This window comes from Prionailurus viverrinus, chromosome B3 (genome assembly GCF_022837055.1).
Source record: "Prionailurus viverrinus isolate Anna chromosome B3, UM_Priviv_1.0, whole genome shotgun sequence".
NCBI classification, from domain to species: Eukaryota; Metazoa; Chordata; class Mammalia; order Carnivora; family Felidae; genus Prionailurus; species Prionailurus viverrinus.
Window position 1 is genome coordinate 69,824,481 of NC_062566.1, and position 24,308 is coordinate 69,848,788.

Consider the following 24,308-nt stretch of genomic DNA (forward strand, 5'->3'; position numbering starts at 1 on the left):
TATCAGGATGGGCCCTAAATGTGATCACAAGTGTACTTATAAGAGGGAGGCAGAGGGAGCTCTTACTACAGAGGAGAAGGTGATGTGATGATGATAGCAGAGATTGGAGCGATGTCCTTTGATGGTGGAGGAAGGGGCCACAAGTCAAGAGACACAGATAACCATTAGAAGCTGAAAAACACAAGGAAATGGATTCTCCTCTGAAAACCTCCAAAAGGAACCAACTATCTGAAACCACCAGAACTATCAGAGAGTAAATTTATACTATTTTAAACCACTACATCTATGGTAATTGGTTAATAATAGACCATCTTTAAGCCCATCACTGTGTGTTATTTTTAACAGCTTTATTGAGGTATAACTGCACATATTTAAAGTGCACAATTTGATAAGTTTTGACATGTATACATTTGTGAAACCATCATAACAAGTTGGTGAACATATTCATTACTTCCAAAAGTTAACCCATGCACCTCTATAATCCCTCTCTCCTGGCCTCTCTCAGCCCCCTGCCACCTTCAGGCAACCACCAATCTGTTTTCTGTCACTTAGTTCATTTTATATAGATTAAATCCTACAGGATGCACCTTTTTTGTCTGGCTTCTTTCACTCCACCTAGTTATTTCTAAAATTTTTTAAAAATGTTTATTTATTTTTGAGACACACACACACACACACACACACACACACACACACACACAGAGCGCAAGTGGTGAGGGGCAGAGAGAGAAGAAGACACAGAATCCAAAGCAGGCTCCAGGCTCTGAACTGTCAGCACAGAGCCTAATGCGGCACTCGAACCCACGATCATGACCTGAGCCAAAGCTGGACACTCAACCGACTGAGCCACCCAGATGCCCCTCAACCTAGTTACTTCAAGACTCATCCGTGTTGTGTATATCTCAATGGTTCATTCCCTTTGGCTGCTAAGTAGTATTCCATTGCATAGATATCCTACAATTTGTTATACACTCACCTACTGGCAGATATTTGAGTTGTTTCCATTTTTGGCTATTATAAGTAAAAATGCTATGGATACTCATGTAAAATCCTTTGTATGCTTTCAATTTGGGGTGAGGGTGGCAAATAATTATCAATGGAATGGCTAGATCATATTATAAATGTGTGTTTTACTTTTCAGGAAACCGCCAGACTGCTTCTCAAAGTGGTTATACCATTTTACATACCCGGTAGCAAGAACAGCTTGCTTTTATATTTTTCAAAACTATTTAAGATTTTCATTAAGTGAAACTCATCTCCACCCCCCGAAATAAGGTAAATAATGCAGTGTTACTGTAATGAAAAGCATGAATATAAGTGTCAGAGAGAAAAAGAGAAAATGAAGATCAGGGAAAAGAGATATGCATAGAAATTAAGAATGGTAGTCAGAGGGAGGAAATTAGGGAAGAGGAAAGGGTCAAAGGTGAATGAGAGACAGCAAAAAGAGAGAGAGAGGAACACAAAGAATGGTATCAGACCCATCTAGAACAGATGGCTCATGCAAACCAGGCTAGTTGAGATTTTGATAAAGGGACTATTTACAGAGGCTTAGGCAGGGCTTATGAAACCAACAATGGAAACTTCCTACCTTGGTTACCACCTTCTAGGCCTGAAGGGTCTCAGGAAAGGGAGATTCTGAGTACCCACAGAGCACAGCTATAGGGAAAGGGCCACTCATTGGAAGCAGGATGCAGCCATCCCTCTTGAACTAGAAGGAAGCAAGCCTCTGGAATACACCTCCACCTCTTTTGCACCCATCATCTCTGTCTCCTGATGATGGCTTCCTTTAGCCAAACCCACCCAGAGCCAGAAGGCATCAGAGTATGTTGATGGCATCCATATGGACCAGCCTCCCTGGTTGGGAATGGATAGATCTGGAGGGGCAAAAAGAAGACCCCGGGTATAGGAGCCAACAGAAGAAAGGGACAAGGAGCTAAGCTGCTTTTCCATCTTCCTCTATTAATGACACGCACAAACTGAGAACACCATCTATAACTATTTAGAAATACGGCAAGGGAAGACAGTGCCTTGTGATGTGCAGGGCTGTGCACCAGAATTTTGAGTACAATTGGTCCATTCCGTTTTGAGATCTATTTTGAAGGGGCTATTAACTTGGGCTTTAAAAACAAAACAAACAAAATGATTAATTCTAAAACTGCTGCTGTTGCTGATCTTATTCTGATTGGATCCTTGTTAAAAAGGGAAAAACTCTTCTAAATCATGAAACACAGTACCTGTGGATTTGTGTGAATATGAACAAAGGAAGCAGGTATCTCCGGCATGAAGGCTTGAGTGTGAAGACTCTGGAGAGGCTTCATGAGAAAGACACAAATGTCTTTAAACCTTAGAGGAGATGCAGAAGGTTTAGTAGGACAGGTCCTCTTGGCAGATGGTTATTCCTCCTCTTTGTCAGATGACCTGCCTATTTCTGAGTTAATCATCTCCATTCTATTCGTTTCAACATGAGGACTGCTGGCTAAAGAACAAGATAATCAAGGGAAGAACTCAAGCATCCATCAGATTGACTGGAAGAGCTGGAGGCTTTCTGTGCATCCTTATTTTTTAATCTCATACAACTTGGAACTACATCTCCCTTAAATTATATCCACCTCCCATCTTTTATGGAATCTTTTGGGTGTCCATAAGCAAGTAATTTAAAATAAGATGTTTTTAGAACACTCTCTTTTCTCAGAAGGGAAAACTGAGGTCTTCTTTCTCACTCATTTTTAAAATAGAAGGTATAAACATCAGCGCCTGGTATGGATGAATTCACCAGCCACTTTTTACAAAGTGGACACTGAAGAGAAACCTCTGGATAATTGGTAGCAGTTTTGTTATCTGGATATGCAGTCAAGTTCCCTTAATTGGCACTTTTGGGTGATCTGGATCCTTTGCTGTCTTTGCTCAGAACCTCTAAAGGGAAATGTTAAGAAAAATCGAGCTTATTGCTATTAAGTTCTTCTTCCGTTTCTTGCAGTTCCCAGAATCTAATGAGGTGACACTAACAGGACAAGTAGTTTGCTCTGGTTCCACACATTTTGAGAGAGGTGGGAAGACTGTCAACAAAATGTTTCTGTTCATTTAACTCACAAATGTGAGACAGTTCACGGGTAGAGTGGAAAGCAGAGTTAAACATGAGGTAAGAGCTTGATATTCAAATTTCACTTATTTTACCAACTAGCTACATGTGCTCAGGTAGAATTTACCTAATTCCTCTGCATCTGTTTCCTTTAGCTTCCCAACAGAATGATTATACTTGACAAGACTAATCCACCTGACAGTTGACATAAGACCATTTAATGAAAGCAGCCCCGGGGCGGCTCCAGACAGGACAGATTTAATGGGATGAACAAGAAGTCTCACAAAATGCAGGTAAGAAATAGCCTCAGATAGCACAGCCGTTTAAAAAAAAAAAAAAAAAAAGGATAGAATCGAGCACAGAAGGGTCAATGCAGAATAGCAGCATGGGCAGAGTCCTCACACCTACAAAGAGTCAGAAACCATCCCCACGCTGACAAATTAGCAGCAGGCATCTTGTAGAACATCTTAGAGTCTCCTCAGGAATACAACTGGCAAAGACTCTAGAAAAGCAAACTCTGAGGAAGTGCATAAGCAAAGGCACTGTATTAGTCTGCTAAGGCTGCCATAACAAAATATTACAGAGTGGGTCCTTAAATAACAGAAATTGTATTTCTCACAGTTCCAGAGGCTAGAAGTCCAAGATCAGGGTATTAGAAGGTCTGGTTTTCCCTGACACCTCTCTCCTTGGCTTGCAGATGGCCCTCTTCTTGCTGGGTCATCATATCGACTTTTCTCTGTGTGCTGGCTACAGTTTAGAAGACCTATCGGAACCCTCTGTATATCATTTAAAGTTCATTATACAGAAACATGCCCATATCACCTGTCTTCTCATGCTATAACAGAGTTTGTCTTGTCTTTGTCCCAGGTTCCTGACACAGAGCTTCTACAATCCTGGGAATTTCCCAAGTAATAGAAGTGTACTTGTTAGTCATGAGCCCCTGGATCACACCTGAGTTTATGCTAATAAGATGACGAGCTGGAGGGTGGGGGGGCGGGGGCAGCTTGTGGATAGCTTCAGGATGAAGGTTAGTCACTAGAAAGACCAACCACCTCATTAGAAGGTTGGGACTTTGAATAACAGCCCTACCTCCAGAGTGGGGAGGAGGGCTGCAGATCACATTCAATCACTTGGTCAATGAATTAATCAATCACACCTACGTAATAAAATCCCAATAAAAACTGTACACTGAAGCTCAGGAGGGCTTCCTGGCTGATGAGCACATGGCTGGGCCAGGAGGGTAACAGCTTCTGATTCTCCCAGAGAAGGCAGGGAAACTGCATTCAGGACCCTCTAGACCTTGCACCACATGTCTCCTCATTTGGCTGGTCTTGTTCTGTATCCTTTTATAATAAATGTGTAGTCCTTAATTATAGTGCTTTGGGCAAATTATCAAGCCTGAGGGGGCTGTGGGAACCTCCCAAATTTGTAACCGGTTGGTCAATAGCACAGGTGGCCTGGGAACCCCAAAGTGTGCCTGGCGTCTGAAGTGGGAGCACCCTTATGGAGGATCGAGCCCTCAACTCATGGAGTCTGCACTAATTCTGGGTGGCGGGTGCCAGAACTGGATGACAGTACACCAGGTGGGGTCAGACTAATAGGGGATGAAACAGAATCCAGGCCATATTTTGTTTTAGTTATCCTTAACTTCAAATCAAAGAACCTCTTGTCAAAGGGAGTAAAACATCTTGTCCCAAAGCTAAGATATAGGCAGATGTGTCCACATTTGAGAAAAACCACTGGCTTTGGGCAGCTCAAAATTCAGATCTTGTTACCTGGTGGCCAGGTAGACCCCATGTAGCCCCCAGAGACTTAGTGCCATTCACGCTTTCTGCATGGGCCCTAACACCACTTGAGGGTGAAGCCTTGATATTCCCACTCCTCGGCACAGTGCAGCCACTGGTCATGTGTGTCTGGGAAACATCGCCTTCCCTGACCTCAACGTCAGCACATCTGTCACCTCATAATATCCTGCCACAAACTTCCTCCTCAACAACCAATGTGCGCTCGATGTTTAGTGACTTCTGAAATGAAACCACAGCCTTTTAAACTTTTCCAAAACCAGCTGATGACAGAAGCAGCATTCACCAACACAAACCCCTCCTTTCACACCCCTTCTGGATCAGCACACTCCGTAGCTTCCTTGCTAACAAACTAGCAAACGTTGAGTTGCGCTTGAGATCGGTTCATCTAAGAAATTTTGTTGAGTATATTTTAGGATTGATTACAGTAAAACTTCAAGTCAGGGGTGCCTGACTGGCTCAGTCAGTGGAGCGTGTGACTCTTGATCTCAGAGTTGTGGTTTCAAGCCCCACATTGGGTGTAGAGATTACTTAAAATTTTTTTAAAAATCTAAAAAACAGACAAACAAAAACTTCAAAGCAGTAGTGAGCAGGGGGAAACCTCCTTTTCCAAAATGCTGTCTTAATAAGGCCTGTTTGAGTCCAGATGGATCATAGTTTACATATTCAATATTGCCCAAGCAAGGCACATGAATTAGAAAGATCTGGTATTCATGAATACATCATTTACCAAATTCTGCCATTAACACTCTTTAGGCCTTTTTAATCATTTGTATTGTGAATTTGGTTATCAAATTTTTTATAACCAGAAGTAAAATCCCATTACAAATGACTCTTAATAATGCTTCTCTTTCAAGCCATCCACAAGTGGCAATGCTTTGGATCCCACTGGTAGTCCGTGTAATAGTAATTGTCCAGGAGGAAAATCCCCAATTGTGTATTCTCTTTATCATAGATACAGCTGGAAGAACTCAACCAGCCATGCACAGAGCAATTCAATTTTTCTCCCATCGCTTTGTAGCAAATGCTTTCTTAACCACTTTCCTCTGTCCCTGACCACGTCAGGCATCCCAACCATTCCTCCAAGAAAAACACATAAAAACCAAATGTGTTTCAATGTTCAGAAGTTGGAGAAAGAAAAGACATGGTGTGGCTAGCACTTTCCTCCTTGTTGTACTGGGTGCTGAGCTCCTGATCATGCACTTCAGGGTCTGAAGCCTCGTCCTGATTCAGCCCCAGGTTCTATAACCCTGTCACCGCTGTCTTCTGCCTGAACAGGTTTTATAAGAACCACATAAAACCACAGGGTACAGAAAGAGCTAGTAGACCCTCCCCGAGCTTCTCAAAATCTCTCCTTTATTTTGTATAAAGATGAAGTTTATCTATAGGTTCCCATTCTTGGTTGACCTTATCAAGATGTCTAGAGCTCTTTAAAAATCCATCATTACTAATTGTGTTCCTGAGTATATAAGAATAATATTCTCTATTGCAGAGTGGATGGTAGAAAATATATGGCATATATAATTTACACACACACACACACAGACACACACACACACAATCTTATTTACATATTTTGCCTCTGTTTTATTTTTATGAGATTTGGGATTATGAACCTTCTCATATAACTTTCCACTTTTTTCAAAACACTTTCCCTTAACATAGTATTCAGAGATATTTTTAGGTAGCAGTTGCCAGAAAAGAAGGAAGTCAAAGTGCTTTAATAAGCATTTACAGTTTTCATCAAAATGGGTGTTTTTATATACAACTGGTCCTTCTAAGTATATAAATGTAGTCATACTAAACCTGAAAATGTCATTGATGAGATTTTTTTATCCCCCAATAATTGGACCCACTACGAAGCCAACTAAGATTGTTAAGCATAATTTTTTATTCTCAAAGAAAAAAGAATTTTTTTTAAAAGATAAAAACCTCTTGGTCACAGCAAGAACCCAAAGGACTACTCTACCTGCCTCTTTGCATGTATTTTCCCTCAAACACACACATACAGAAACCTACTTCAAACAAACCACTACCATTAACTCAAACCTGATCAATAAAGTCAGCAGAAGAGGGCCTCTGTCCATGCCATTAGAGAGAAAATACACCACCATTATTTGGGAGGCCTGGGGAGAAAAAGATCTAAAAAATCCCCCCCCCCCCCGGAAATAGTTAGAAAAGTAAACACCAGTCTCTTAGATTCTGGGAATGGGGCAATGTGGGGTGGAACTTATTATACAGGATCTTCATAAAATCCTTGTGCTACTTTAACTTTAACGTTAGAGTTTTGTTAAATCTGGTGGTAGAAAGAGCTAAAACACATGCATTGTGAGATGAAACAGTAAATTTTGCTCTGCTCGCTGCAGTGGACTTCAGAGCTGTCGGCCACAGGCCAATTTGTCTTTTCATCTACAGAAAGCACTTGTTATTTCCTCAGGAGCTGGAATAAGACAACATAGCAGTTCTGTAAAGGGCTCAGGATGGACACCAACCAGCATCATTCAATGCAGGTGGAACAGGGGGTGGAGTCAGCAGGCCCAGCGGCCTGCCCTGCCAGCCTCCTATTGGAGCAATGTGCGTTGGCGCCAGACGAATGGAATGTGCTGTGGAGATGTCCAGCACAGTGCCCACCCTTTGTTCTCTGCCATTTTAGGAGAGGTGTATAAAAGTGGAGGCATGTGGGGAAATAAACTTTTTTTTTCTGAGAGAGAAAGAGAGAGAGAGACAGAGACAGAGCACAAGCAGGGGAGGGGCAGAAAGAGAGGGAGACAAAGAATCCGAAGCAAGCTCCAGGCTCTGAGCCATCAGCACAGAGCCCAATGTGGGGCTCTAACTCAGGAAGCACAAGATCATAACCTGAACCGAAGTCAGACGCTTAACCCACTGAGTCACCCAGGCAACCCAGAATAAATACTTTAGATATGCACACCAAACAGTTTTCATCTTAAGTGCCTACTGTTTAGGGGGATTCTCTAATATGCCTCAGCTTCCTTCGAAAACTTGAGAGCCCTCAGTCCTGTGGACAGTGAGTCTGAGAGCTGGCTCATTGCCACACAACTTAGAGATTCCAGAGGCAGGATCCCACCCTAGATGGTCCTGTTTGTCTCCACTGCAGATAGCTGTACACAGCTGTATATGCATATAATCACAATGTATACTAGTATACACTTGTATCGAGTTTTTTTTAACTAACAGATTTTATATTTTAGAGTAATTTTAGATTCACGAGTTGTAACAAATGTGCTACTCTGGTGGCTGATGTTGACAGTGGGAGAGGTTGTGGCAGGGGGGACAGGGTGGGGAAGTAGAGGGTATAAGGGAAATCTCCGGACATTCCATTCAGTCGTGTATTCGTAATGTTCATAGTTCAATAGTTAAACACATATGCTTATACTTGCCCCTTCCAGAGATGTCCCATTATACACATGACCTAAAATAATACAGGTGATCATTGCAACGTGATTTCTTTAATCCTACCTTGAAACTGAAACTCTGGGTCCCCTCAAAGACTCAGAAGAGTTATCAGCAGCATTAACGATGACAGCCTTGTTTTCAGGCAAAATTCTGAGAGAAGAAAAATTCATTTATGCCCACTGAGCACTTCATACTGTGGTGTTGTCCTAGATGTTAGCATATTGGTTCTTCCCCCTTGTTTCTTTCAATTTTTAATAGCTTTGCCATCACCCTAGCTAGAAATCATAAAGCCATCTTTGCTTTGTCTTCATTCATCAGTGCCCCCACCACAGCCAGTCACCTAAAGGTCTAATTTTACAAGTCTCAAATGTGGTCACCTCCTCCCAAGCCCCAATGCTCCCCTTGCTCACACGCTCAGCGCCCCCACCTGGCCTCCTTAGTGGTCTCCCTCAGACCCATCTATCCTCCATAGCCACCACTGCTGTCTTTCATTCATTTACCAAATGTGGATTTCTTACCATGAATAAAATTTTACGTCTCTTACTAAAGACACAAGGGTAGATAAGACACTTCCTCTGCTCTCAGGACACCTGGGTGGTTCAATTGGTTGAGTGGCCAACTCTTGATTTCAGTTCAGGTGATGATCTTAGGGTCACAGGATAGAGGCACACATTGGGCTCCGCACTGGCCATGGAGCCTCCTTGGGATTCTCTCCCTCTACTCCTCCCTCTACCTCTGTCTCTCACTTTCTCTCTCTTTCTCAAAAAGAAAAAAAAAAAAAAAAAAAAAAAAAAAACACCTGTCAGACTCTCAAGGATCTCACACCTAAAATGCAAATTCCTGGGGCGCCTGGGTGGCTCAGTCAGTTAAGTGTCCAACTTCCGCTCAGGTCATGATCTCACATGATCATGAAGCCTGCTTTGGATTCTGTGTTTCCCTTTCTCTCTCTCTGCCCCTCCCCTGCTCACGCTCTGTCTCTCTCAAAAATAAACATTTAAAAAACTAACTAAATAAATGAAATGCAAATTCCTTTTTGTCACTCACCTGCCTGAAATTCTTCAGGGGATCCCCATTGCCTGTAGGATGAAATCAAAACCTATTAGCACAGCACAATTTGTCATTTTTCATACTCATGGGATCTGGCCCCCATCAGATGGTTCTGCCTCATCTCCCAGCATTCTGCCACACACACCCAGGCTGTAGCCACCTCAGCTCCCTATAGCCTGTTCACCCCTCCAAGACTCACGAAAACCACCTCCTCCATCTGGAAGCTCCTCCCTCTAGGAAACTCCTGGAATTTTCTTCAAAACAAACAAAATCTCCCCCCTGCCTCCCTCCTCTGATACAATAGAGTCCTCCTTCCTCTTCATATGTGGCTGTACAATATCCGCACATGTCTGTCTCCCTGGGGACTGCCAGCCCCGGAAGAAGGGATGAGCAGGCAATTTCATTCATTCATTTATCATGTATCATTTATGCCTGCTGTCTGCAAGGGCTTACAGACATCCCGTCCAGCCCTCTCAACAGTCCCGAGTGGCATTAAGATGTGGAAGAAAGGAAAGAACGCAGGAGGCAAGCAGAGGCAGCCCTCTGGGTCACTGCCTAAGGTCCCCACAAGGCATTACTTTGGAGAAGTCACCCTGGCTGAATGTCTTCCTCAGACTTATAGGCTCAGAAACCTGATTGTACCAGCACAAAGAGAATGGGACAGCCTCTCAGGGGTGCCAGCATCTCCGAGACTCTAAGCTCCCAGAGTGCAATGTGGATAAACAAGAGTGCCAAGTCAGTCATTTCCCACATGTACCACAGCATGTGCACAGCACCTACTATGCGCCATGCGCTGAGTACTCTTACATGATTTACCACACTATTCCTCACAAGTAGGAGCCAAGTACTATTAACATCTCCATTTTATAGATGAGAAAACTGAGGCACAGGAAGGTCTAGTCACCTGTCCAAGGTCACCAGCTAGGAAGAAGCAGAGCCAGAACTTTTTTTTTTAACACTTCCGCTTCTTACTGAACAGGTTACAGAAGAAGTTTAGTCAGACAGACCAAAGCACACGTCCTCCTCAGACTCCTCAGCTTCTTCTTCTTTGCTTCTACTCCCTCCTCAGCTGAGACGGCAGCAGTGCAGGGCACAGGTCCACCAGCCCTGAACTACGCAGATGGGGCTCCTGATGTTGACATCAGCCAGGGCCTTTGCAGACAAGCCTGGCCAAAAAGGTTGAAACCTTTACACCCGCTGCTTCAGTAAGGGCACTGATCCTCTCCTCCATGACTGTCACCTCATTGTCGTGCAGGATGAGGGCCGAGTACATTCAGGGGAGCTCCCAGATGAAAGCCTTGGTGCAGGCGTGCTAGGCCAGTGTACCTGGCCCAGTGCTAGTCACGGAATGAGGCAACGCCCTCACCCAACGCAGCCTTAGTTTAACTTCCTCACAAAGACCAAGCACCTTGGTGGCAGCTGAAGAAAGCAGCGAGTAGAGCTAGAACTTGAACGTGGTCCCGAAGTTGCTGTTTTTAACTATTTTAGTGAACAATGAGAAACAACTTTCAAAGGGACCGGGTGTTTTCCTCCTCTAATGGAAAGGCTTATGCCTGTGGGGCAGGCTATGTGGGAAGCCAAACAGTGCCACACAGAGGGTCACAAGAGGGTTACCTGCCGAGCAGGTTACCGTGACTCAAGGCTTTGAGGGGGTCAGAGAAGCCTAATGCATCCCTGTCAGCAAAAAAAAAAAAACACTACACCTCTCCCTCACCCGAGCAGTGCTTAGCCAGTGTAGACACCTGCCACTCTTCAGGGCTCTGCGGTTCCTCAAATCCTGTTCTAACAAGTTAAGGTCTTTATTCAGGCTTCAGTCCATCTCAAGTGGCCTTTCTGCCTCCTTCATGTGACATGGCACTTCTCTGCTTCGAGCTGTTTTGTGCTGATTGTAGGTACAGCTCAGAGAGCACGTAGCTCCCCATTCCCCGGCTCACTGTTGTCCCCTCATTCTGCCTCCAGGTAATATGACCCATATTTGAGGATGACAGAACAGTGATCAAGGTCACAGAGCTGGTCCCCAAAGCAAGACCTGAACCTAGGCCTTCTGAATGCTAATCCTACTCTTTCTCCCTTGCCAACTATGTAAGAGAAGAAACTGTTAAGATCTGCAGCTACCCTAGCACCACTGGCCCCGGATCCTTGGACCCAGTCAGGTGCATCTGCTTCCTCCCACCTCGCCCTGGCCTCAGCAGCCCACCCCAGTAGGCTCCCCTTGTTCCGAGCCTCTGTAGTGTCCCCCACCTCATACCCCCAGAGTCTCTGGCTCCACTCCATGCCCTACCCTTGGTTTCCATCTGCACCATACCTCATGGGGTAGTCTTGCCTCCCTTGCCACTCGGCCCACACCTCCCTCACCTCCCTCTCCTGCCATCTGCAACACAAGCACTTTGTCACTGGCTCTGCTCACCTTCAACCTCCGCACTGCAGCTCTCTGTTCCTTGGCCTTCAACCCTGAGATTCCCAGATCTCCGCCACTTCAACTGGACTCCCAGGCGGGCCCACCCCCTACCTGTTGCCCTCTGTCTACCTTCAGGATGGCTTCAACTGCTCACCCTTCCAATTATCTGGCACACTGACTGAATGCTCTGGATTTTCCAAGGCCACCCTGATTTTAACTATTCTGTCCCATCATCCGACCATTTGGCCCAATTCTGGAATCAGAAACATAGTCAATGGAGATTTGTCGCACCTGGATATCATTTTCAAAATTGGTACCACATGCATAGGATACAAAATTCAAAAGGCATCAAAGAAGATAGAGGACAGGGTGCCTGGGTGGCCCAGTCAGTTAAGCATCCGACTTCGGCTCAGGTCATGATCTTGAGGTTCGTGAGTTCAAGTCCCGCATTGGGCTCTGCTATCAGAGCAGAGCCTGCTTTGGATCCTCTCTCTCCCTCTCTCTCTCTGCTCCTCCCCAGCTCGTGTGCACATGCTCTCTCTCTCTGAAAAATAAACAAACATTTAAAAATATTTTTAAAAAGAAGAAGAAGACGATGACGATGACGACGGAGGGTAAATTAGGTCTCTTCTCAGCCCTGGTCCCCAGGCCCACAGGCCTCAACTCTCCTACTCAGACACCATGCCTATGAGCACTTTCTCACCATTCCAAAGAGGCCACAAATCTCTGACCTGGATGGGACTGGCCATGTTTCAGCATTGGTCATTTCTTAATCATTTATGAATTAAAAAATTATTTAAAGAATGAAATTAGAAAGCTCAGCTTCAATCCCACTCCCTAAATGAATTCATGTCATTTCCCTGAATGGCATTCCACTTTTTATCTATGTGCACACTGTTTTCGTTGTTTAATCAGGGTAATGTGAAAAGTTTAGTTCTACTCCCATCGCTAATTTCATACACACATTTAATTTTCATTATTTTTTAATAGCTTACATAATATTCATGTGGGCTAAAACCCAATTACTGGGTTTTTATTTCAAGTTTTAACAACTATAAATAATATCAGTATAGCCACCTATATAACTTTTTCTTCTTTGCATTATTGCTTTAGGATAAGTTCCCAGACTGGTAGTATTGCGTGTAGGGGATAGTTCCTGTCATATTTAGCCAAATAATTCTTAGAAAGTTGACAGCAGTTTGTAATGCCTCATACAGGAATGAGGATACATCTTACTCTCATTCCATCAAATACAATAATTGTATTTTATCAACAAAAAAATGCTTTCTCATACTGTTCTCATTTACATGTTTTTGTAATAGATAATGTAAAAGATAAGAATAGATAATTCAGGTCAATGCCACCTATTTAGGTTTCTGTGTTTAATGCAGACTTCTGTTAGAAGCAGTCCTCAGAACTAATTGGAAAAAGATGACTGGTTGGGTTTCTAGGACCTTGAAGAGGTCTTTGTGGCATCCCACATGGAGGGCAGTTTGGCAAGGTTATGAATGAATGGACACATTCTCTCTCACTCTGTCTCTCTCTCTCTCCACCCACCCCCATCCTTGGTGATATCTTTCCATATTCACCACGCTATTTTTATGTTACTAGAAAGGGCAATAGTCTTTCCAATTTGCATTCTTTTAAAAGTGATCTTTTCCAGGGGTGCCTGGGTGGCTCAGTCAGTTGAGCATCTGACTTCAGCTCAGGTCATGATCTCACAGTTCGAGAGCTCAACACCCACACTGGGTCCTGCGCTGACAGCTCCGAGCCTGGAGCCTGTGGCCTGCTTCAGAGTCTGTGTTTGCCTCTCTCTCTCTGCCCCTCCCCTGCTCATGTTCTGTCTCTCTCTCTCTCTCTCTCAAAAATAAACATTTTTAAAAACACTTTTAAGTGATCTTTTCTTTTTGCATGTTATTGTAGATGTTTTTTCCTTAGTATGCAAAATGTACATAAGATCCTCCCACTTTGGAGAGCAAAACTTGGACTCTTCACTCACTAGTTATATCCCTTGGACAAACCACTCAGCCTCTCAGAGGCTAATTTCTGTCAGCAAAATGAAGGAATAATATTATCTGTCTACCTCATATAGTTGTTGTGAAGGGCAAATGAGAACACGCACGAGTGTGAGAGCTATCTCGTAAATCACAAGTCGCTCTTGAAATGTTGTAAGGACTCTATGAGACCATAGGTTCTTCTCATTTCAAATCTACCCTCTTATTGGTTCTGGAGAATATATTACTGCATCTTTAATTATTGATTTAGTCCCTTTTATTTTGTCTACTTATCCGGGAAATCTAACTATGAAGAAATTGCAATGCTAATAAGCTCTATTCCCCAGAATGGCCCTCCTGAACCGTTTAATTTCTTAGCTTAGTTTCTTGAAATTCTGGATATATCGCTGAAAGTTTTTTTAGGGTTTTTTAAACTGATTTAAGTGCAATTTCTTCTTTGTACAGCTTAAACAACAACCTCAGTTTGTCTTTTACAATGATCGTTACCTTCATTCTTTTTAATTCTGACCTTCTCTCACTTGAGAGGATATCGTTATCCGTTTCTTTGAAAAGGGGCTCCAACTGTTTTCTGAATTCTTTGTGTGGTTCCCCGTGGTTGCTCTTTTTCAGGATTAATTAAAATAAAGTTTTTTGTACCTCCTTTTTTCTTTTTTGAGTGATGACACTTTTTCAGGGAGGCCACATTAATTTTTCCAGTTTAATGCATTCTCCCTTAAGTTACCTTAGTGACTGATCTCTGTGGTACTGCTGAAATTTCTTTAGTAAAATTTCTGATTGATTTTAATACAATTTGTGATGAGGAGTTTGGCTGGGTTTCTACTCACTCCACCATCTTCCTGGATAATTTTCCTACAATGTCGGGTCTTTCTATCCTCTGGTTCGATCTTTCTTTCCAGAAAGAACACAAAGACCAAAGATGGGATTAGAACCAGAAAGCCAAACATTTTCAACAGAAAACTGGAAAAAATGTCTTTTTGTGCTTTGTTGCTGCTGTCTTAACAGTTCAGGTGGAACCTAAGAAAAGGGGAGCAAGCATGGAATACTGAAAATCTTACCACAAACCCCTTAATAACTCAACGTATTAACTACATTCCTAAAATTTCTGAACCTTCCAGGCATCTTGCAAGCAGCAAAGTCTCTGTTGGTTTCTCCAGCTATAAATGAGGGAGGTGCTAAATTATTTCCAAGGTCTTTTTCCAGCTCTGAATTTCTTCAACATTAAATAATATTTAAGCTGTAGGTTTAGGCATTGATTGATGTGACCCCAATTATCCCCACTCCCTGCTACCTCACCTTCAAAATAACCACATGTGGGGGCTCAGTCCATTGGGCAACTGACTTCTGCTCAGGTCATGATCTCAGTTGGTGGGTTCGAGCCCCGTGTCGGACTCTGCACCGACAGCCTGGAGCCTGCTTCGGATTCTCTGTCTCCCTCTCTCTCTGCTCCTCCTCCACTGGCACTCTGTCTCTCTCTGTCTCTTGAAAATAAATAAATGATTAAAAAAAAAATCAAAATAGCCACATGTATTTATGAACATGCACAGGAGTGTACACACACACACACACACACACACACACACACTTCCTACTTTGATTTCTTCATTTGTAAATGTTTTAAATCAACTGTTATTAAATGTAAAATGAACCAGCAAAAGGGACAGTGAGGAAACTGAATAGGAAATTCCTATCTCTGAATCATGGCATCTCTGCTACTCCAGATCAGCTCCAACACATGAGGTGCCTAAGTCTAGACCCCACATAGCAGCGCCCCCATGGAATATGGGTGAGGTACCAAGTCTCCACCCAGTCTGGACTCTGAGGGGAGGCCCTGTGGCCCTCTAGTGGACACACTGTAGAATTGCAGCCTTCCATGTCTCCAAAAGGGTACAGGAGCCCAAATGAGAAGAAAGCCTCTCAGCCCCATTGACCTGAAACCCTAACCACGCACCTACCTGTGAGGGACTGGCTAGGTCTTTGCCTCAGAAATGGTGACCTGTGTCATTTTGAGGCACGCTATCCCTGTAGCTGCTAGATTTGAGGCTCAAGAAAACCAGGCTGGATTTCAAACTGGGTAATGTTAAACAGCCTACATCTTTACTAGTATTTTGGGTAATCCCTGCAGAAGAACATTTTTTTAACTCAGGCAATTCAGAATGAACTAGGGCTCTTGTCTATCCTTTGAACTTCAGTTACACTTAGCTTACACTGTCCAAATTTGCGGCTCAAGAAGACATCTGTAGCAGCTACTGGCAGAAAAGTGAGGGGTGGGATAGTTTTGACAGGTTGTGAATGGGAGGGTGTGGCTCCCTTAAATATTGATCAGCCAATACTTAATGCATGTCTCTTTGCCTATTCATTCGTTTTTTCTATTAAAAATTTTTTTATTTGTTTTTGAGACAGAGAGAGACAGAGCACAAGCAGGGGAGGGGCAGAGAGAGAGAGGGACACACAGAACCTGAAGCAGGATCCAGGCCTTGAACTGTCAGCACAGAGCCTGATACGGGACTCCAACTCACAAACCACAAGATCATGACCTGAACCAAAGTCAGACGCTCAACTGACTGAGCCACCCAGGCACCCATGCCTATTCATTCATGTAAGCAACGAGTATTTGTTACTTCATATTGTGCCAGTCATTGCCTATTTGCTCTCAGATCTCTTCCCTGCCCTTCTCCTGCAAATCCTGTTCCCTCTTTACCCTCTCCAATTGCCTTCCGGTTAGAATGGCCCATGGAAGGCAACAGTAACAGGTTGGACATTGGGAAGCAAGAGAAGCCAGGTTATTTTTCCCATCCCTCTGTACCTTGAGTATCATTTTCCTGCAATGGACCCAGCTCCTCACCACACAGCTCCTCCCATCAGGGTCCTTGGCAGTCCTCGCCATGGCACAGCCTCAGTTTCTGATTCTAGTGACACCATCCCTCTCCTGTGTCCTTCGAGTCTCCATGGTAGCAGCAGCTTTCTGCTGGCACTAATACCTGATTATTTCTCCAGCCCATTCAGCTTCTCACCTCTGTCCATTACATGTAATCAACTCCCTGGTTTGTTTTGTTTTGTGTTTTTAATGTTTATTTACTTATTTTGAGAGAGAGCAGGGGAGAGGCAGAAAGAGGGGGACAGAGAACCCCAAGCAGGCCCCATGTGGTCAGCACAGAGCCCAACACAGGGCTCGAACTCATGAACCGTGAAATCATGAGCTGAGCCAAAGTGGACTGAGCCACCCAGGCACCCCTCAATTCCATTTTAAGTCCCCTCTTTGAAGTGTCCAGGAGGAATCTGTTGTACTTGGTAATAGGGATACAACAGTGAGCAAGATAGGCTCAGTTCCTGATCTCATGCTGCTCATAGTCTACAGCAGAAAACCAGTTTAAATAAACAATCTTAGTGTAAGTATTTCAAAAGGGAAGTACACAAGAACATACAGCAAAGAGACCTGATCTAAAATAAGGATACATTTTGTAGCTCCACACTAGAAACTCTAAGTGAATCTTTACACAGAGATGCAGTCCTACAAGCTACAGTTGCAGCATGGCAAGTTTGAATGCTACTTCTCAGCCTCCCCGGATCCAGCCAGGAAGAAAAGAAGGGTCTCTAGCCAAAGAGAGAAGCTGGGGGTTTCAAGCAGGAATGCAGTTATTCTCACAGCCTGCAGGGGCCCAAGAAAACTAGGCTCTGCCTGGTCCATTAAGGGTAGAAACCAGAATCTCAAAGGAATGTATTGTCCCCGGCAACCTCCAAAACACGGGAGTCAGACAATGTACAGGCCAAGCCTGCATCAGAGAAAATGTTTTCCCGAACATTTAAACTCCAGCATGATAGTATTTCCTAGGCATCCTCCCAACCCAGCCCTGCATGGTGAGAGTGAGGACAGGAGAGCCAGTGGCTCCTGTGCTCTTCTGTACCGACAGGTCCCTATGCTTATCTTGTTGAGCTCAAGGCACCCTTACCTTCTCTCTCTACCCCATCAATTCTGACACATTCCAGACTCACTCAATACCTTGACTCCCCTTGCCAAATCAGAAGATCTCTTGTATATCAGATGGGGCAGACATACTTCCTTCACCTTTGTTATTTAAATCACTGTTTATAAGATCTAAAGTATGCTTTTTCTTGAAATGGAGGTTTTCCAATTCCATACTACAGAGAAGAGTCATTACTCAAATGTACGGCCATTCCAAGCCACCCTGCCTTGCAGAGCTCCCTGATACAGAAGGAGGGAGAGAGCATGTTTGAAGAGTCTTCTCTTTCCAGGCTCACTGCCTAATCTAGGTTCATATTAGACCTTAGTACAGCTAATAACATTATAACTCAACATAATACTACCCACAGGGCTCTGGTCTCACCTTTGAACTCCAATTATTTATGGTCTACATCGTCAAAACTCATGACTCAAGAAGTCATTATGGGTCACTTATGGTAACAGAGTCAGGCCAAGAAAAGGAAGGAGCTCAGGTGTTGCTTGAGACCCTGGTCTCCATGAGAAACCTAAGTCCTAATGCCCTAGGGCAACAATTGTATGTAATAAATTAACTTGTATCTCTTTTGCTTCTAGACTGGTACTAGCTATATACCATCCTTGAGAGAACTGAGAAAATAATCCTTCAAATACTATGCTACAGGCCTCGATTCTCTTCTGGAGCCCCTGTTGAGAAAGGCCAGCACAATAGCAGAAGCTGGTTCCAGTAATACTTCTGTCACTCTCTTGAACCTGCCTTGTTCAAAGGACCACACCCAAATGATGACACTCACAGCATTAGCACTAGTCTGGGAGGAATGTTTATTTTAAGAATATGGGTATAAAGACAGAGTGTCAGAACCTGGAAAAGCAACCAAAGAAGCCCCCAAGACGTCCACACCGTGATCTCCTGATGGCCTTTTATCTTCTTTCGGCATGTGGGAGACTTCACAGATGCTCATCAATTTAATAAGGTATGCCTGACCCATCCAACGAACCAAACTCATTCAATTTTCACAGAAAATGATAAAAAACATGAGACTTATTTTTGTCCGACCCATTCACCTTTGCAGGGTCCATTTTCTGGAGATCTCTCCATACGAACCCCTACTCCCAGCCACCCCCACAGAGCCTTATGGGAAGGGAGGGGACAAAGACAGGTGGACTGAGGAGCGGGTGGGGCACAAGAGGAAGGCTTGTGTTATGTGCCTAGAGCCTCCAGAGTCCCACCCCCTGGGGCAGGGGAGAGCTTCCCTGTGGGGAGACTCAATGGAAGGGTAGGAAGAGGTGCAGATAAATAACACTTAGTTTAGCTCTTTTTTTCGGTGGTTGTTTTCTGGATGTTTCATTGACCTGTCGTAGCTCCTCGGTTAGATTGTAAATTCCTTGAGTGCAAGGACTAAGTTCATGCTGTAAATCTTTAATATCCTACAGCATTTAGCACAATGCTTCTCCTGCAGATGCTTAATCAGCATACTGTTGATTAATTAGAATCTGCTTTGGGGAAAAAATTGTGTATCTTTGCAACAATTACGGTATGAGGTTTATGTGAAAGTACTGTATGAATATTATAAAGCTTAAAATATTTAATACTTGTGCACTATGAGCCAAGGAGCCCCCCACATCCCGCCCCACCATGCCTCATAGGAGCCACCCCACCCCACCCTGAATGTCAGACAGAGATAGAACCCCTGAGCTAGGGAGCCTGTCATCACCACTGGAATTGAGCACAGCTTCCCCTGGAGACAGAACCCAAAAGCTTCTTTCTCACTTAATTTTCCATAAACAGTGGTCAAGACAGAAACTGAAGACCAAACTGACCCTCGCCCAACACACCTCCAATTCCACCCCTGCTCAGCTCCCTCGAGCCAAAGCTCTCTCTCACCCCACCTGCCATGTGAATGTCCTCTTATGGCTGAATTCTAGAGTCTTACCAACAGTCAGGAACCAGCTTGTAATGCCTGCCCCCAGGTTTTCAGGTCAGCTGGGCAGGGGTCTGATGCTCTTCTATGGTCTGGGAACCTATGAGATCTGACTGCACATTTCAGGCTGGGACTCTCAGGGTCCTGACCCCTGGTGTGGCTCTCAGACCAATCAGCCTGGAACTTGGATAGTCAACATCTTAGTTCTTTTCTAAAACTTGTGGGGGAATATGATACTGACTCTCACAACTCAAACTCACATGAAATTGATTTAGTCTCAAAAGCCAATGGACTAGGTTTCGGTGGGGAACATTACCTCCCAGTAATGAGAAAAGGTATCATCTATGATCCACACCTCCTACCTGGAGTAAGAATCGGAAAGCAATGGAATGAATATGTAATCAGCTGGAAGGGAGTTGGCTGGTAGTGAAGGATCCTTCAACCAGACCTTGATGGTGCTAATAAGCACCCACCTCCCACACTGCAGCACACCTTTGCGGTGACCAGAATGGCCACATCTACCAGAAAGCATGGCTCTTCCCTGGGACAATAACCAGAGACCCTATAAATTCTTAACTCATGGCCATCTTCATCCAAAACTTGATAAGCTGAGATCTCTTTCCTTTTTTCTTAATCATTCCATTGAATTTTCAACACATGTTAGTTCTTTTCTAAATATGGAACCAATCTTATATCATGTACTAACAAATAAAGGTCTTCAATTGACACCATCATGGCAGGGCTCCTGAGGCTTTTCTGGGAAGGTGGGTCTCTTGCTCTTTTTTTGCACTGCCTTCCAGATTTCATGTCTGCTATACTTTGGGAGTTGGTGCTTCCTTCTCTCCACTCATGGCCTCCCTCCAGTGGATTCTGGAAGCCACGTCTACCCTGGGATCCCTACTGATAAGACCAGCAGAAACTTGCCTGATCTCTTTGCTAGGTCTCATTGGCTGTTAGTGAGTATTGTGATATGTTATCTTCCTTTCCTTTAACTGCACTGTCTTGGGGGGTAAATGCAGAGCAATTTTGTACACCCCACCTCTCTCCACCAAAGCCAGGCTTAGGGCCAGAGCTCTGGGCTGACTATCCCACCGTATGGTCAGGTATACTGTCTGGCTCTGTTACAAGGCAAACTTGGTCTTCCTATTCCTGCTAGCAGAAAATTAACAATCAAACATCATGACCTTTATACCACATTTATCAACCTTAGCAAAGGGAAACCTGGACTTTGAAAGCTGTTCGGCAGGCTTGATGGCCCAAAGAAGTTCAAAGAACAGCCTAGTCAATTGTGTCAAAGTTGATGGTGTTCTCTAGACCCATGACTAATACATTTTTATTCAATGTATTTTAAGTCACTGTACTCAAATAGGCAGTAAGACCTGGAAAATTATCTGCAGTTGTGATTGGAGCACCCAGGAAACTTTCCAGTTCAGTGAATTCTACACAAATAGAGACAGTTTAATGTGGTATAGGACAGTGGCTTTCAAGCTTTTTGCCTCCCTCCCCAGTAAGAAATACAAGTTAAATGGCAAGCCAATACACAGACACACAGACACACAGACACACAGACACACACACACACACACACACACACACAAAGATACACACACACAAAGACACACACACACAAAGACACACACACACACACACACACACACACACACACACCTCTATATCACTAAAAGTTTTCTTGGAACAATACTGCCTTGGAGAAAGATACATGTGAGAAAGATTTATTAAGAAATATTTCCAGGGCGGGGTGCCTGAGTGGCTCAGTCGGTTAAGCACCCGACTCTTGATTTCATCTCAGGTCATGATCTCCAGGTCATGATCTCATGTTTATCAGGCTCTGTGCTGACAGCGTGCAGCCTGCTTGGGACTCTCTGTCTCCCCCCTCTCTCTGCCCCTCTCCTTCTCATCCTCTCTCCATTTCAAAAACAAATAAATGAACATTAAAAAAAAGAAGAAGAAAAGAAGTATTTTCAGGAAAAGGTTGGAGTAAATGAGGAAGTTGGGCTACATAAGGTGCAATATCAAGCCAAGTCACACAGAGGGTAATTTACACTCATTCCCACAGAGGGCTTGGGGGGCACTGTGGGTCACACCTTCAAAGCATCCCAGAGAGAGGACAAGATCTAAAGTATGTGTATCTCATCCCCATCAGTCATTGGTTAAGGGCTGTGGAGGGAGGGAAGGGACACAAATTCTTAGGCCCCTCTGGCTCTCCTGTACCTTCCAATAATATGCTGGCTTTGGGGAATGAGCTCACACTGGAATTCACCTGCTGTGCACAGAAGCAAAGGGATCCCAGGTGATGTGGGCAGAGCTATATTTTCTATTCTAGTTTCTCGTAGGTGTGACTGGTTTTTTTATTTGCTGGCTATGGATTTGAATCTCAGTGCAGCCATTTATGATCTGTTATTTAACCTGAGTGAGGCTTTTCCTCATTGCTAAAAGAGAATAATAATAACAATCTTGCTTATCGTGGTGAGAATCAGAATTGACACAGATATTCCTAGCAAATAGTAGGTGCTCAACTTGTAGCTATTATGGTTAATAAACATATCCTCAAAATGATTTAAATAAGTAGTACAAAAATTTATTTATGCTCTTGACTGTATTCAAGACATGCATGCATAAACTCCCAAGTGGTGGAGTATGGGCTCCTTTGCAGAGATACAACAGGCATCGGCACAAATATTCACCACCTCCTCCCTCCAAGTCTTTGTTTTTTTATTTCTTTTGACTAAAGAAGCTCATTTAACCTCCGTCTTAAATGTCTCTCTTTCATAAAGCTTTTCCAGACCACCCAAACTAAAAATACCTTCTCCCTCCTCTGAACTGCCATGCCATTCTACTTGAAATTATTTGATGGTACTTTTTCCACTTTCTTTTTTCCTCTCTGCAATAGCTATTAAAATCCCGACTTGAGAGCAGATAGACAAATCAATGGAATGAAACAGAATCCAGAAATAGGCTCAAAAACATATGGGAATAATAAAGAAATCAAGGCATGGGGGAATATCTCCAACAATGCTGAGATAACTGGCTAACCATTGGGGAAAACTTTTTTCCACAAAGTTAACCTGGACGTTCATCTCATTTCTCATACAAGAGCAAATATCATATGGCCCAAAGATTTAAATTTTTTTAATGATGTTTATTTATTTTTGAGAGAGAGACAGAGACAGAGACAGAGACAGAGACAGAGTGCGGGCAGGGAAGGGGCAGAGAGTAAGGGAGACACAAAATTTGAAACAGGCTTCAGGCTCTGAGCTGTCACAGCACAGAGCCCAATGCAGGGCTCCAACCCATAAACTGCAAGATCATGACCTAAGCTGAAGTCAGACGCTTAACCGACTGAGCCACCCAGGCGCCCCCATATGGCCCAAATACACACACAAGCATGCACACACACAAATACTGAATAACTACATGAAAACATGAGTGAATTTTTAATACTGTTAGAGTAAGAAAGGCCTTTCTAAGAACGACATAAAACTCAGAAGCCATCAGAGAAAAGATAGAGTTGATTCCATAAAAATTTAAAACATCTAAATGACATTAAAAAGACATAAATTCATTAGGGCACCTGGGTGGCTCAGTCGGTTAAGCGTCCAACTTTGGCTCAGAGCATGATGTCAAGGTTCGTGGGTTTGAGCCCTGCATTGGGCTCTGTGCTGACAGCTCAGAGCCGGGAGCCTGCTTTGTATTCTGTGTTTCCCTCTGCCTCTGCCCCTCCCCTGCTTGCACCCTCTCTGTCTCTCTCTCTCTCTGTCTCTCTCTCAAAAATAAATAAACATTTTTTTAAAAAGACATAAATTCAGGGGCGCCTGGGTGGCTCAGTCGGTTAAGCGTCCGACTTCAGCTCAGGTCACGATCTCGAGGTCCGTGAGTTCGAGCCCCGCGTTGGGCTCTGAGCTGATGGCTCAGAGCCTGAAGCCTGCTTCCAATTCTGTGTCTCCCTCTCTCTCTACCCCTCCCCCGTTCATGCTCTGTCTCTCTCTGTCTCAAAAATAAATAAACGTTAAAAAAAAATTTAAAAAAAAAAGACATAAATTCAAAAGTCAAACTGAGAAAAATATTTGCAATACATCACAGTCAAATGGTTAACTTCCTTTCATAAAGAATTTATAAGAATAAATAAAAAAACAAAGTAAACAACCTAATAAAAGTGGACAAAGGACATGAATAAGCTGTTTATGAAACAAGAAATACAAATACCTGTAAACATATGAAAATATACTCAATCATCTTAATAAAGAAATGTAAATTTAAAAAAAAATTTATTTTCACCCAGACTGGCAAAAATTAAAATGTTTGGTGAAACTATGTGCCGTGAGGTTGTGATGAAATGGACACCTGCACAATGAATTGCCCTTTTGGAAGATTCCCTGAGACTGGAGAAGGGCAAGCTTTTCTGGAGGTCAACTGCCAATTTCTATCAAATGTCAAAGGCACATACCCTTTGCTTTATGACTTAACTATTTACCTGGGCTTAGTACAAGTTCTTCTAGTTATGTGGACAAAGACACTATTGCATCATCAGCTGTATTAGAGAAAAGCCAAAAACAAGTAAAGCAGACGTCAACAGGGGACCGACAAATGACAGTTCATCCAGATAATAAAAGAAGGAACAAGAATGAAATAAATCTATACTGCTCACTAGCCAAAGA

The 24,308-nt window shown here is 43.5% G+C and overlaps 1 long non-coding RNA gene across 6 annotated transcripts in view; it reads right to left on the reverse strand.

Annotated features, from left to right (window-relative positions):
* The window catches only part of LOC125167665 (uncharacterized), a 247,781-nt gene that overhangs the window by 214,096 nt on the left and 9,377 nt on the right, over window positions 1-24,308 (reverse strand). For 5 of the 6 annotated variants that reach the window (XR_007152876.1, XR_007152875.1, XR_007152873.1 and 2 more), the window contains exons 1-3: window positions 12,032-12,183; window positions 9,340-9,371; window positions 8,359-8,445 (exon numbers count right to left, since the gene is read on the reverse strand). This is a non-coding gene — a long non-coding RNA (uncharacterized LOC125167665). Of the gene's footprint in view, window positions 1-8,358; window positions 8,446-9,339; window positions 9,372-12,031; window positions 12,184-24,308 lie in introns of those variants that run through there. The other variant, XR_007152874.1, reaches the window with a different exon arrangement.